Source organism: Harpia harpyja, chromosome Z (assembly GCF_026419915.1).
Source record: "Harpia harpyja isolate bHarHar1 chromosome Z, bHarHar1 primary haplotype, whole genome shotgun sequence".
Taxonomy (NCBI): domain Eukaryota; kingdom Metazoa; phylum Chordata; class Aves; order Accipitriformes; family Accipitridae; genus Harpia; species Harpia harpyja.
In genome coordinates this window covers 103,883,647-103,899,529 of record NC_068969.1, presented here as the reverse complement: position 1 = coordinate 103,899,529, position 15,883 = coordinate 103,883,647, and the positions used below count along the sequence as shown (strand labels likewise).

General features: G+C 34.9%; 1 protein-coding gene across 7 annotated transcripts in view; it reads right to left on the bottom strand.

The window, feature by feature from the left end:
• PRLR (prolactin receptor) overlaps positions 1 to 11,906 on the bottom strand; it is a 164,656-nt gene extending 152,750 nt beyond the window's left edge. For 5 of the 7 annotated variants that reach the window (XM_052776182.1, XM_052776179.1, XM_052776187.1 and 2 more), the window contains exon 1: positions 4,839 to 4,992. The gene's annotated coding sequence lies outside the window, so the exon portion shown is untranslated. Of the gene's footprint in view, positions 1 to 4,838; positions 4,994 to 11,830 lie in introns of those variants that run through there. The other 2 variants (XR_008233382.1, XM_052776183.1) reach the window with 2 other exon arrangements.
• Between the last annotated feature and the right edge of the window lie 3,977 nt (positions 11,907 to 15,883).

Genomic DNA, 15,883 nt, shown 5'->3' with positions numbered 1-15,883 from the left:
TTGTCAACTCCAATCATAGGCTGAATATCAGACAAATGAACAGCTTTGATCCAGTACAGCCATTTCTATGTTCTTGTGTCTGAAAGGATTTAAATACCTCCTACGGAAGCACAACAGTTTTGTGTTAGCAACCATGTGCCTCAGTATAAATCCTAAGCAACAAGCACTGAAATAATCATCATCTTGGATGTGGGCCTCTTAATACCCTTAAAAAACAGAACAGGTAATCCAAATGATCCTCTGTGTGATTCTCCCAGCCAACCTGAAGGTCTGTTAACAGGACAAACATTATTACTTCCAAAAGGATACTGTATCTCTCGGTGGAAGCATCACCAGTTATTTACTCAGGTTTTATCAGGATTGCAGACTGGAAATGGAGACACCAAAGACTGTTAGCAAATCAGTTGGTTCTACCACTTCTAAAATATTAAACTGAAACACTGGTGCTTTTAATAAAAGTAGTAATGGAAAACATGCACATTTTGCATTGTTTCCATAAATAATCTGAAAAAGTGCACAACACTTAACAAGAGATCAAAAAACCCAACAGGCATTGAAGCTTCCCTAAAGACCCCCTTTCTTAAAGTGTTTGACAATGAAATAATGAGGTAGTAAGCTATGTATTACTGGTAAGTGTTACACAGCTTCCACAAGATACTAAGCCAAACTACCTTGATTCTGAAATGAAACACCTTCCCTATTTACAGAGAGAAGACCGCTGTGAGAACAGCTCTTCACTTTCCTCCAGTGCAGAGCTACAACTTCACAGTTCCGTACCTCTGCAGCAGCCTCTTTGCTCTCTGAGCTAAGACGTGAACAGGCACAGGAGAAGGCACTAAGCTACTACGCGGTATTTGAAAGCCATCTGCTGTCTCCTGGAAGATGCAGTGAGCCATAGGGGAGCAACCTTAAGCACAGTCCAGCTTGTATGAGGCTTGTTGGATCACAGTAAGCCTCAGTAAAATCATCTTAAATATGATTAACTACTGCTGCTGTCAAACAATTTGAATTTAGGAAGGATATGGATTCAAACATAGTGATAACAGTCTTTCTTACAATTAAGTTTTGGGTTGGTTGTCCATCTAAGTTTAACTGGGTTGTAAATTGAAAATCAGTATGTAAAACCATACACACTTATGCAAAAAACACACTCACAGTGAATTGATTTTTAATATCTGTAGATCTTAAAGCCTACCGCTGGTTATTTTTCTATTTGTTTTATTACTTCTGTATACAAAAGACACATAATATAAATACTAAAGGAGCAAACAACAACACCAAAAAAAGCCAAGTATGCAGAGGAATAAAAAAAATATTGTTGTAAGCATTTTGCATAATTTTCTATAAAACAAATGTCAGTTAGTTTCAGGAAAACAGGGCAAGCAATTTGCAAAAGCATGAGGTACTTCTGGCTGGTTGTTAAGAGTCATAATCTTGATTTCTGTTAGGATTATCTATTGCTACCTATCATTGCAGTGATACAAAGATACATACTACAAATGCCTTTAGTTATCTTGTTCACAGATAGCTACTGTGGCTCACAGTCTTTGACTTAAAACTGATGGGTGACAGCATATTGCCATGTTATTTTTTTTAAGAAACCACACATCTGTTGATTAACCTACCCATCAAAAAATTTGGATTTCATAACTGAAGAAGTGTGTTCACAACAAAAGTTTGAATGTTTCACTCATCAAAACCTGTTCAGAAAGTGGTTTATGGCTACTAAGTTACCCTTATGAGAAACTTACTTTTAAATGTGTAAATCAGATCAGAAGTCTAAAGGTAAACTAGAAAAAAAAAAGCATCCAATGTACAGATTTGTATATATGTTATGAACAGTGCACCAAATTCAAAATATTACAATACAATGTAAAAATAATACAATACAGTTTATTCCTATAAAAAACATAATCTCATAACAACAATGGAGTTAATGCACCATAATGTAAGGGGATATAATTCACATGCAAAAGATCGAGAAGAACATAGGACTACAGTCCTCCATTCAGCCCTTTGACAATAGCAGCCTAAACACTTGAGGTCTTCCACAGCCTCATTTTTTTCTGGGGTTTTGTTTTCAATGCTAAATATCTGCCAAATGTGAACATTTTGATTTAGTAAGACTGTTCTTCTAATTTACAGCACTGTAAATAGCTATATAAGATGAAAGATGAAGAAAAATTAGATGTAAGTAGAGTACTGTAGGTCTAGTTCTGGTTTCCTCCATACCGATATTACAGAATTAATCTGGCTTCACAGTAATATCTTTCCAATGACTACGCCTGAATTCATGTCTGAATTTGATCAAATAAATTAACTCTCCTTGGTACAAGGCATTTAGAATAGATGGACCAAAGTTATACCAGTAATTTAAAATGGAATGAGAAAATCATATTTACCAGCATTTCACATGGAAGAAAAGTGATACACTAGTTGGAACACCTGGACACATGGTTTTGGGGCATGCACAGATGGCCTGATGTAAATCTGCAGCATCAGGAACATCTTAGACTTGTTATGCACACACATATCAGTTGCACAGCACATGTACAGGAGGGATGACATGTCCTGGATGCATCTAACTCACTCCATAAGCAGGGGAAGGCTGATCTGCCTATTTGTCCACAAATAACCCAACTAGAGAGACTGCTGCTGCTCTGCCTATTGTTCAAGATTGCAGATTATCCCAGAAAGTGGCAAGGTAGTAGATAACTTGCAGTAATTTACTGGCACACTGTTAAAGCAGTTAGTTGGTTTAAAGAAAAGAAGTTGGATTCTACTTGTTGCTCCCTAAATTGGTGATAACTGGTCAAGGTCATTCATATTAGTGAGCTCTAGATTAAATATTAAATATAATTCACATCAAACTCCTTACCGAATCCAGACTATTTAACAAAAGCATGGATTTTAGTGATTGAAAAGCAAAGAAAAATGACCATAAAACTACAGATAGAAGATGGACCAAGAGAGAATAAAGACAGATATATTTGTACAAAATTAGGAAAAATGCAAGGAGGGGAAAAGGTCAAGATGCAGACAATAAATTAGGAAAAGTATCCAGCTCTGTACCTGACCTTCAAAATAACTATTAGACACATAAGGAATAAACAGAAGCATGAGAAGATGAAATCACTGATACTAAAGTGACTAAATATGACAGCAGTACAAAACCACCTGAAAACTGAAAGTAAAAAATTAATAAGGAAAGAAGGAATGGGAATGAGAAACTTTTGGGGAGGCACAGCACATTTATTAATCCTTTTATTTTGAATATTAATATTCTGTTTCTCTAAGCATATTTGGATCATAGTGGACTTCTCTGCAAGGTCTTAAGTCATAGTTTTTTAAGCTAAATGCTGCATGTATTCTAACAACTTTGATGTTGTTATGCTCTTAAATATTTGAGCATTGAATATGCTCTCATCTCTAACTTTTCTATTGTGTACTTAATATAGTTTAGGAGACTGATATCATATTCAGCTCACAGAAATAGCCAAGTCTTCCCTGTCCTCTTTGCTTCACTTCTTCCCCTCATGTTCTGATAGAAAATCTTATCAGGAGAGTGGCAACTCTCAGAAATGAAGCAATGAAATCAGGTCCATTTCAAGTTTTCTATAATGGCCTTAAATAGGCTGCAAAATGTCTGAACTCTCTTTAGTAGGAAATATCTTATACACAGAATTTTTCTGTAACTTAGATGATATGGTAAAAACAGTAATTCTGGAAAAAAAGATCAGTTATTTTAAATAAGCAGATATAAAAAAGAAAGAAATGCAGAAGCACTGAAAAAAAGGAGTGGGATGCCATGAAAGAATAATCAAAATCTGACAAAATCCATTGGCTTTGGCAGGTTTAGATTAACCTCTGTAGGAAAAAAACACTAAGAAAATAAATCACAAGATAATGTTGGAAGGAAAATCACTGTGATAATCAGATGTGTCTCATTTCAGTTAGCTTCAGTTCCTCCCTTCTCTGTGCAAGACACGGGACAGTATCACTATTGAAAAAGGTTCATCTGGCATTATCTGCAGACAAACTAACACTGAATTTTTTTTTTTTAAATGGGCATGTAACACCACAAGAGATACTGAAACAATAAAAATAAATGGTTAATACATGCAGTCTAATAATTAAAACATAGGGCTAATTAAGAAAGACATCTAATCACCTTTGATGTTACGTGACAATATAAAAAAGAAAAGCACAACAAACTCCAGAGATTCTGGCAAAGCACGTAAACTTTAGTTGCTTATTCATTCATTCTTATGTATTATGAAGTGTCAACTGAAGTGTAACGTTCTATTTTCCTTTAGAAACAAAAAGGAAAAATATTTTAAAGTTTTAGCAGAAAACAATTAACTTCTGACAGCAATTTAATCAACTTTTTCAGCTTCCTTCCCCACCCATCAAAAAACTATTAGGCATTTTCCTCTTGCACTTACTTATCTCAGTTCCATTTGGATTTTCATTCTTTCAGATACAAAAAACTGGTATGAAATAACATGTGTATGTTGGAGTGTGGTTTTACTTCAGTGACACAGGCATTAATTCATTTTACTAAAGAAGAACACTGTGCTTGAAACTGTTGACAACTATTCTGCACCTCAGTGTTCTAAAAACTTTGTTTCTTATCATTGGGAAATTAACATTTTTTATAGCGGCATACTTGTGTGTGAATTTAAGCCTGATTATAAAGCTACAACAAAGATCAAAAATACTTCCAGAGTTCATCATACTTTCATTACGTCTTCCTCATTTCATAGCTTACAGAAAAACATGTCACATTACCTTCTTTTCTATTATTTAGTTCTATTTTAGATAAACATTTTACTTACACAAATGGAGTCTTTTAATCCATCTAACTGGGAAATGCATTCACTTGTTAGAATAATCCAGGTCTGGCATTTAAATCAGGTATATTGCATATATGTTTTTGCCTGTGTATATCTCCCTTACTCCTGAGGGACACCTGCACAGTGAAGAACAGGCAGATCTTGTTGATCCCTGATAAGGTCACAGAGGCTTAGCTATAATATAGCCTTGCTTAATCCTCATTGGTTTTGCCTACTGAGCACAAGGCTGTTTCCTTGACAACACAGCTGCAGTTTCCACAGCATCCAGCGCCACATGTGATGTCCAGGTTTAGGGTATGGCCCAGCTGAATATCTATTATTCAATGCTATTTTCTACAAGTCATTGTAGGCTAAAATTAAAATCAGTGAAAATCTTCCATACATTCTATTTCTTCTGTTTAATATTAAGCCCTTTGCTATTACTTACTTACAAAGACATTCCCTATATGGGATGGACACTTCTGAAACTCAGGAGCCATGACAATTCTTGTCTTGGTGAGCACACGGTCTAAGGGTATTCTTTATTCAAGGCATGTCATTTACATGTGATATGGACGTAAGAATTAATCATCAGCTTGTGATATAAGACGACTGACAGAAGTTGGAAACGTATAAAAAAATGCAGTAATAATCTGGAAAGTGGAAATACGACTAATGACATCACAACAGGGAGACAATTTTACTTTTTTTTTAACTTTTTGAAATGTTTTTTCAAAAAGTGACTGGCATACATTATACCCAGTGAACTAGTTTGGAAGTTGAGAATCATGCAGGACCATGCAAAGCCTATCATATTCTTTAAGCCTCACCTCACATCTTAACTAAGGTAGTCAACTGTCTATCCTCTTCAGGCTAATCAGAGATTTGTCATCTAACATTGTCACTATAATGACTTAGTATTAAAATAATTCCTTGGCTTTCTCGGCTGAAATGGCCAATGCATTAGGAAAAGTGGCCCAGAGAAGTTCTTCTGTTGTTTTATTATCACTGAATTAGAAAGAGGTTATCTGATTTGTAAATGCTCACAGTGTGTTGTCGTGGTTTAACCCCAGCCAGCAACTAAGCACCATGCAGCTGCTCGCTCTGGATTTAAGTATTTCAGTATTTCCTGGAAATTTCAGGGATGAGTTGAAACTGCTAAGTGTATATGTAAGTAACTGCTGAAAAACATCTTGATTATCCCATGGTACGTGGATGCTGGGCAATATACAAAGATTTCAAAAGCAGAAGTGCAATTAGGTCCTCTGGTTAGAAGTTGAATGTAGACAAATTCAGGACAGAAGTAAGGTGCAGAATTTCAACATTACTGACAATTAGGCATTGAAATAACTGCTGGAGGACCATGTGGAATATTCCATGAATTCTGGATGATTTTCTAGGTTGTACATTCTACTTTAAAAACCAATAAATGCATGGAAATTCTACAGCCCCACACTAGAGAGAAAAGCTGATTAGACAACGATAGCATTATAATCTATAACTCATTACAGGGGAAAAGAAGTGTTCAGAATAAATCAATATAGAGTAATCTGTGACACTGGCAATTTTAAAGATGCACATATTCTTGAGTTTCATAGAGATACAGCAGACTAGCCCAAGAACTGTACATGCAATGTTCCAGTGCTCAGCTAATTAAATGTAGTTTGTTGCCGTGAAATGCAAGAACACCTAAAATCTGTCTTCCACTGAGTTCTGAGCTTGGCAAGACATACAAAACTTGGTACTCAGAGGCTACAGCTGTACTCATAACTTAACCGTGCCCAGTACCACTCTCTGGCACTCAGACTAACTGCCCTAGAATAGAACAAGTCCATATTACTAAACTCTATTATCTTCCAAACAGGTTGTCTGCAAGCAAACTGCCATCTGGGAATGACCCACAGCCTGTACAAACTCCCAAACTCTGGAAATTTTTAGCAATGACCTGGGCAAAACTCTACTCCTTTGTACAAATAGTAAAACCGTATGGATTGTGAGCACGACTTCCAGCGAGGGGCTGGGAAATTCCCTGGCACTATGTAACTTACTAACATTCACAGAACCAAGGAGGTGAGACTTCATGTGGAAAAAAACTTCTGACCTCAGAGCTTGGGAGGTTGTCATGATCCTGCATTTGCCTGTCAATGAAGCAATATCTTATTATTGTGAACAGTGGGATCAACCAAATTCTATTGAATTTAGAACTGATATGAAATCTAGCCTCTTTCAAGCATTGGAAATAACCATAATAGTGGCCTATGTTGTTTAGTTCTATCCAGAAACCCCAGAACAAAATGAGTCCAATGAAACTTAAAATTGAGAAACAAACCAAAAATTTTAACCCAGAAACACATGATTTGTTCAAGTAGAAGCCAGAAATCCTCCATTATTTCATAAGCCATATGTCCAAATTAGTGCTCTAAGTCATGATTGATCAGTTGAATCATCTCTGGTAAAACAAGCTGAGAATCCCAAATTAGCCTGGAATACGAAGATTTCACAGGAATTTTTTTTTTTTTTTCCTAGGGAGGAAGAGCATTACTGCTACTGTAAATCAATAGAGCTACTGAGCCTCTGATATTTGTCCTAAAAATATTTCAGAGTAAGTATGAAGTGAGGGTCAGCAAAAAGTACCTGAGATTGTGACAGCTGATCTATAAAGTTATTTGTACTTCCTGAAAATATATGGCTGGGAATAATAAATTAAATATATCAAATTAAGAACAACATGGAAAGATAAAAAAGATAATGGTTAATGGCTGACAAGTCACAGCCATACAGCACTAACTGATAAGCACAAGATGTTACAGGCTGTAATTTCTAATGTTCTATCAGTTTTGGTTGACTTAATAAATTTCAGATCTTCTCTGGGTACATAATTTATTCCAAATGGTTAGATTTAGATATTTGGATTAAGAGCAAAACTATCATGAAAGAATAGAAATGGATATAGACAGGTGAGGAAGAAGGAAACAATGAATACAGTGATCAGTATTATAAACTGTAATCTCAGCAAAACCTTGATCAAACCATTATGAACTTTGTGCAGCTACCAGAGCAAAAGTGATAGTAAGAAGCCATGGGATATAAGGGGATTCCTGAATGTTTACACAAATTCCTATCAAGTGGGAAAGACAACATGAGAGAAAGAAAAAAAAGTACCCTTTGAAAATTTAACAAGTGGGCAATAATGGCTGGCATAGAAAGGTAGGGAGGGAGGTAGCATTGGGGGTCCATAGTGAAAGGTTTAGGAACAAGTTTAAAAGTGGATACAGAAATGAAATGGTGACAAACTACACACTGCAGCAATATTTTAGATAAATACACATGGAATAAGGCTATATTTTTCAAACTTCAGAAAAAGGATTTTACAATAATTAAGATAAATGGTGAAACAAGAGAAAACAAACGTGTCCGTTCTGTAGCTGAATAAGGAAGGTGTTATTTTAGAAATATTCTTCAGTAAGTATAGGCAAAAAAAATTATACAGTAAATCTAGCCAGATAATTCCTTGTACTACATCAAAGTTACACAGTGCTATAATGCATAGAATAGATCCTACATAAAATTACTTTATTGGTTTAAATTTGTTCAAACAATGCTGACAGGGTAACTTTCTAGTGGCAGATCTTTTATCTGTAATTTCTAATGCTCTATCAGTTTCGGTTGACTTAATAAATTTCAGATCTTCTCTGGGTACGTAATTTGTTCCAAATGGTTAGAGTTAGATATTTGGATTAAAATTCTAGTTTCACATAAATCAAGAGCAAAACTACTGTGAAAGAATAGAAATGGATATAGACAGGTGAGGAAGAAGGAAACAATGAATACAGTGATCAGTATCACTGACCACATATCAACTACTCTAATATAAAAGCAAAAAGCTGTTAAAAGATCTTTTCTTGTGTGCAGTGACTAATTTAACAGAAATGCACTATGTGCCCACATGTGTTCTAACCCAGCTTGTACTGGGCAAATTCAGTACTCATGACTGTGGAACAAGAATGGGCTGAAGGTGGCATCCAGGCTCCAGTAGAATGTGACAGGCACATTGCCAGCATCAGGGCAAGAAACAGGAGAGGGAGATAAGTCTGCAGCAAAAGGAAGGGTTTTGTTTTGTCCCGTTGAACTGGAACTTTATACTTGACGTTCATAGAGAGGTGTCTGAGTGATTTTAGACTAGACGGAGCAAGACTGAAGTAAAGAAGCAGATAATAGCTTGACCTCATGGTTAATGGATTTGAGATATCTGAGCCTGAATAAAGCATTGAAATGTACCTTGTGGTAAAAACACTTAGAAGAGGATTTAATCAATTGAGAACACAGCAGTTTGTTTCTTAGCAACACAGGTCACCAAGAAAACATCATTCCACTCATATCATTATTCTCCTATTGAATATGGTTAAATTCAAGTATTCAATTTTTCCTTTCAAATATCTCAAGTGTACAAGCTTACATGACAAAAAAGATCAGGTTAGCACAAGTGCAAACACAGTCTCATCACAATGACCTTCCACCTTCAAGAATAGTAGAGCTGAAAATGTGAAGAAAATTATTGTGGGGTTTGGGGTTTTTTGGGGGGCTTTTTGTTTTGTTTTGTTTAATTTAGTTTTGTTTTTAAACACCCCAAAAAACCAATAGAAAGTGTTCTCCATCTGTCTGGCCCATATTTGTCAATAGCCCTGGGAAGTCAGAAAAACTATGAATTCTATCGCTTTCAGACATATTAAATAAATAAATAGTAAAAAAAACTGGGACCTTTGAAAGAATGCAGTAAGAGAGACAATATCAATTTTCTAAGATACTAAGATAGTACAGTAATAAGCAAGATATAGTAGGCCTAGTAAAATAACCACAGTTAATCAAAGTAAGAGCATTTGGTGAATACTCTTTGTGCTTTAGTCTCCTCATGTTTCATAAGTTAGAAAAAGTCTAACCCCCAAACTTTTCTGTAAACTTGTGAAAACTTACTTTGAATAAAACATTGCCTATGAAAAACTATTAATTATTTGCTCATTTCAATTCTGAGAAAGCTATTATTTACACAGGTGATTGAACCGCACAAAATTTTCAGACTGCAGCTGTAAGACAGTGAAGAGAGACCAAGTGGCTTTTGGAAAATGACAGGCTGTTTAAAGTAGTGCTAAAAAGAGTGTTCAGTCTGTAAAGACTATGAGCACCTTGCATTATGAATGCTTTGTGAAAACACTGTTATAAAATATTTTACACATTTAAAAAATAATTTAATACACAACCAAACCATTAATTAGCCATTTCAAAACTTAATGATGCAGAAGCAGACGTCTCATCTGGGAGTGAGACTTTTATAAGAAATACAACTACATTTAGAAAGACAGCTAATGTTACCAGACAAAGAAGGACCTACAGGAAAGCCCCAGAGTTAATTATTAGAAATTCTGAAACAGACGACAACTGCAAACACAGTTTTATTTGCATCATGTGTTTTACATCCATACCAGATAAAAAAAACCTGATAGTTAGGAAAGCAACTTAATTTTCATAACTACCTTAAAAAACATCAGCTGAAAAACACAGAAAATAATCACTACAAATGTTTAAAAAAGAATAATGACTAATGTGATTAATCTAGTTTTTAAATTCTTTAAAAAGAATGACTAGTGAATAAACAACAAAGATTTCAAGTTCACTCCTTTTGGAGGCCAGCACATACTGGCAAGATAAAAGCAAAAGCAAAGTTAAGTGGATACAAGGCTTTCTGCAACAGAAGAAGGAATAAGAAAGAGGAAAAGACACTAATTAATCAAAAAGAATACAAGCATACTCAGGGTTAGTTCATGTTTAAAAACAAGATTCTTACATGGTAGTTCATGTTTACACCCACTCTAGAAGAATGCCGAATCCCTAAGTTCTTACAATAATATTCACATGAGAATGAAGATATAAATGATGTTAAAATATATTTGTACTAAGGTTAAGATATCAAAAACAATGCCAAAACCCAAGTTACAAATAAAATAACATGTTGATCACAACTGTTATTTTATTACAGTCAGGACCTTAAGTGAACGGCTGTCCTAGCATATATGGTGGTAATATGCATCTTGCCAGCTAACTGAAGGAGTCATTAGAGTTACGAACACCACTTTCTAATATGAGCTACTGAGGATTTCCAAGGTGTTATCCTATTCTTGTCTTTAAACAATGTATTTATGTCCTGTCTACTGCAGAGTGAGCTCTACCATCCTAACTTGGCAAGAAATTCCTCTGAAAATTCTACGACCTATATCCTTAAGTTATTATGAATGTATGTTAATCAGATTCTAACACAGATCAGTTGGAAGATGCTGATATTCTACTTGAAAGGCAGATTCTCTGCTAATACTGTGTTAACATGGACACTGAACTGAAACTTGTCAGCCTTTTCTGATTCACACAGAGATTTAAAAGTTTCTTTTCTCCTAAGAACTTTCTATTTGATATTTCCCTTTATTCTCTCTATCTTATATCTCGGAACTTGTTGACTTCTCTTCTGTGAGATCGCTTCTTTTGCTGGATCCGCTAGTGAATAGAACGCTCCCAGATCATTGGGACTTAAACACTGAAATCACAATTCACAGCTCCAAAAGAATTAAATTATTTAAAACACAATCAAGCACATAACGAGATTATAAACTGCAGCTGATAACAACTTTTACTTGTTAAACAGGTATATAAATTAAATGCTCAAAACATTGTAAAACCATAAAGTAACAATGTAAAAAAAGTAACAATAAGCAGTCTCACGTACATCAGGCTTAGGTCAGCTGAAATTATTTGTGGAAGTATTACAAATCTAATTAATAGTTTTAGCTGGAAAAGTAATGAATTAAGGTTTCATTTTATAATTTTTTCAAAACAGCTTCTCTGTACTAAATTAACTTCAATTTTAAAATAAAATTTTCATCAGCATGCCTAAAAATACAGAAAACAGTAAATTTTCATCATCTACAAAGGAAAATGGTTAAATGACTTACACCATGTCACACGGTCAGGAGGTTTGGGCAGGAGGACTTGTTTCACATTGCTTGTTTCAAAAACTCTAGGGATTCTTTCAGCCTCCAGTATCTGAAAGGAGAGTTAAGCACAGGTTAAAAAGGGAGCAGAAGTACAGGCACTAAAACCAGACAGAAAATTTTCCATTTCCTAAAAACCAGTGTAGCTTTCAGCATTACAGAATGTATTTTTTAATGTGATGGTGATAGATTTTTCTTTTTGTCCTACTTAATGATGCCTTGTCAAGTGTATTCAGATAATTACTGTAAGTCTAACAGCAAAATGAAACAACCCAAATTGCCAGCATCTCTGCATATGAAAATACAAGTTTTCAATCACTGCAGCTGCAATTTTGATTTCTATATAATTACTCTTCATTACAGCAACAATGTTAAGACATGCAAGTAAGTTCCACCAATCTTAATTGTCTTACAGTAGTAATTCATGTTTTACTACCTGCATGTCTCTATATTCCTTGTTTATACTCTTCCTACATGACAATATTTTTTGGATTGCATAGTTATAAAGACATTGCATAATTTGTCCTGTTTCATTAAAAGAATGAAGTTTTAAGATGTGGCCAGCACATCATACAAGGAAACACAGACATCTAGTGATATCTTTTGACCTCACCTTTCTCCCAGTAAAGTAAGTCTTCTAAAAACAGTGCTAGCAGAGTCTCAAATTCTTCAGTGATGGGATATGCCATTTAAAATTTGTAAAATTTCAGCATCCTTCTAGATGCAAATGGAGAAATAAAATCTACACGAAGTCTTACATAGTCTGTAAAGTGTGACAGATGCAGTGATTGTCTCTGGTTGATGGAATTAATCCTTTTAGAAAACATTACTAACTTAGAATAATTCAACTGATTTAAACCAAAATATTCTTTATACAATGAACACATTTCAACACAGTGCAGCAAATTATTACAATTTCCTATTAAGAAATGAGAAAGTGTCAACAGAATTAAAAATCTTGTATCTTTTTTCTTTTTCAGAATTAAAAGACACAACAAAATTCCATGTGAGAAAACTTATCCTTACAAGTGTTGTTAACTTAAAACCCAAATAGGTTATCTTGAGATTATTAGTTAGAGCAGTATCTGATGTTTGGAAAGCCCAGGAATATAGTGTTACGTCCATCAACCAACTCTCTTTACTAGGCAGTATATTATTACTTGAATACACTCAAAGAATTATTAGTCATAATAAATTTGAGTGCAAAGTCTGCCAAAATGATCAATACTGAGAGAAATAAAGAATGAAAGAAAAGAATATAGTTTTTTTTCTTTTTTAATTCTAGCAGTCTTAAGCAAAAATAGCTGGTAGCTTGATAATTATTTGATAATCACTGAATATGAGTTTGCTGGTCAGAAGCTTTCACATTAGTTGCAATGAGAAATAAGATATATCATCAAGAATGAAAAATACTTTAAAAGAACTAAAAGAACTATTTTAGATTCTATCTCGCTCATTCTCTAGAATTCTTAGACTCTGGTAAACCAGTGTATTAACTACATACCACTTTATACAGTGCGGCTTTTCAACATGCAGTGACAGATGATGCAACTCAGTGGTCATTCACTTCCATCTACTAACCAACAACCAACAACTTTTAATATAGTTTTTTGTATATTTCTATTTTCCTTTTTATTATTGCCTTCCAGGCTAATAGTTTCTATGTTACTTCCCTTTCAGTTTTTCAGAAATATCAGAATTTTCATTAACAGATGACAGTCATAGTTCAATAACCTCATATTATATAAAAGACCCTCTAGTGAAAAATATAAGCCGATATGAATGATTTAAAAAACCCAAACCAAACCACAAACAGTTTTTTTCTATTTTGCTGAATGTGTAGCAACTAGATGTTTTGTAATCTTGATGTTCTTACTACCTGTAAAATTCCAGTAGCGACAGGATCAGAAAGACTGGAGCTAATGTATCTTCCAACAATCCATTTGTTTTCTACTTCAGTCTTCTGAATGTTATTAGATAGAGAAGATCGCCCCTTCCTAAGCAGAGGGATAAAAATATTTACAATTGGTCAGTAACCATCTGATCTGTAGGAAGTTGGGTGGGCCTAAAGGCAAGACACACAGTGATAAAGTATACAATGTAATAAGAAATTACAGTATTCTCAACATGACAAAAAAATTTAATTTTAAGGATATTTAGGAAAAACAAAATCTTATTACTCCCCTGAGATAATCACAATAGGCATCATAAGGAAATACATTATTTTCATGGTCTCTTTGCCCAGGCTGTTCTATTTCAGTCTCCACAAATCTGTCTCTTATCCCCTTTGCTCTGTTCTTCCACCTCAGTTATTGTTGTCTACATCCTTTCACTCTGTCCAGCAAACCCTAGCTTCTCCATTCTTCCAACCCCCATCAGTGCTGCCACTATGAAACCAAGTGACTCTCTACCATCCTCTGGCTTCCTCATTGTTTCCTGTCTCCTGCATGACCCTCAACCCTACCGTCCTCATTCACTCTGTTCTTGACTTACAAAATCATCTTCCCAGTTGCATGGAACCTTTTTTTGCAGACAGAAATGTTATGCTTTTAATGGAAAGTGGCTTAACTTTCACTTTTTTAATATAAAGTGGCAGGATACCTTCTGCCTTGTACATTAACTTTAGTATGTGCAATACATATATTGTACTGTGACAGTACAGGTCCTTTTCATATTTTTTCTTCTTCATTTAATAGTAAGAAGTGAAGAAGTTAAGTTTTTAGCAGGCCTGAATTTTGCAAAGGTTTGCAGCAATGTCCAAGTCAACAAAATGGCACTTCCAGAAGCATGCAAAGAGGTGGCTTCCTTGTCATGGGGATCATTTTACTGGAATTAGTGCTGACTATCTTGGAGGAGGGATGGAAAACATTAATGGAAAAGGATACATTAATGGAAAAACCACAGGAGAAGGAAGAAAGGAACAAGCTGCTCCTCAGATCTCTTCTTTGTGAAGGATACAAAATAGCCTATTTGACATTCCTGGTTGCTGCAAAAGTATTTAATAATAATAATGTAATAATAATACTCATATCAACTGGCTAGAACATATCTTGTGGCCTCCGTTCCCCTGAGAAAGAAAATTTTGACTCAGTCTGCTTCAAGATTGATCACATTAGTTAAGCCATGTCATTCTGATGGCTAACAGCCAAATTTCTATCCCAGTTATACACCTGGAACTGTAAAGATGACTGATATGCTATGTAATTCACCCACAAACTCTCACTATTTGGTTTATATATTGTGATATAATTATGAATGCAAATCATACTGTCTGCAAAGACAAAGATGCACAGTTTTTCTCATTCCTGTCTCAAAGACAGTACAAGCTTAAGCAACCCAGAATTCAATGCACAACAAATAATCAAAGATTTTGTGATTACATGTGCAAAACTTTTGGTTACTCTGGCTGGTGCAGAAAACCTTTGCTGCATCTCAAGACTCAGTTGCTAGCACAGCTAAAGTAGCCTCCCTTCCTTGTACCATACACCAGTATCATCAGTCCTCTGGGGAAATGATACAGGGATTTGAAGCATATCCACCCAGCCATACTTCATAGTAATTGTACTTTCCATATTTGTGATGTTAGCTTCCAAACAACCACGTTCACTAATCTGGTAGGTGAACAACTCATCTGCGTTCATGGCAAAACAACAACAAAAGTTTAAGCAATTCTGCTGCCTTGCAGTTCAGCCCTCAATAACTTCTCCAAAAAAAAGAGGATGTAAATGTAAATTTCCATGAAAATCTATCTCACTCAAGCTTCCTTTTTAGCTTCCTATGCTTGGGCCCATATTTATAGTCAATTTCATAAGCTCTCAAAAGCTGATGTTGAATATTGTCAATAAATACTCTTGCAAAATATTGTCCAGATTGTATTTACCAGCAACTGGTTAGAGAAGTTTCAGTTGTACTCAACTTCATTTAACTAATTTGTTACAGCATTTTTAAGAATGCTGCTTGCAAACTATATGTGTTGTTTTGTTTGAGATGTTAAAATTAATTTCTACCATCTTG